This window comes from Penaeus monodon, chromosome 32 (assembly GCF_015228065.2).
Source record: "Penaeus monodon isolate SGIC_2016 chromosome 32, NSTDA_Pmon_1, whole genome shotgun sequence".
Taxonomy (NCBI): Eukaryota; Metazoa; Arthropoda; class Malacostraca; order Decapoda; family Penaeidae; genus Penaeus; species Penaeus monodon.
This window is the reverse complement of record NC_051417.1, coordinates 33,577,803-33,578,157: the sequence shown is the minus strand read 5'-3', so window position 1 is coordinate 33,578,157 and position 355 is coordinate 33,577,803.

The window sequence follows — 355 nt, the reverse complement described above, 5'->3', positions numbered from 1 at the left end:
ATGAACGAAAATGGTGGATTCGTGGAGATACTTACTGATGTTTCGGAACTGCATGCGTAAAAGCGCCCGAGCTCGGGAATGAATAGTGCGAAAGCTTTGACGTGACTAATGCGTCGACTTTTCCTTTGTTTTGTTTGAGATTTTAATCTTTCCCTTTCTTTTTTTCTTGTTGCGAATGGGAGAGGATACGTGGATTACAAAATAAAAGGGAGATCAGATTTTTTTACGGGTATTGATGTATTTAAGAGAGAGGGGAAAAGGGAAGCCGGAGATTTGACGAGATAGACACTCCGCGTAGGGTCGTGGGATTCCTCTAGGTAACCCGGTGGATTACAAGTCCCTCCGACGCAAATGT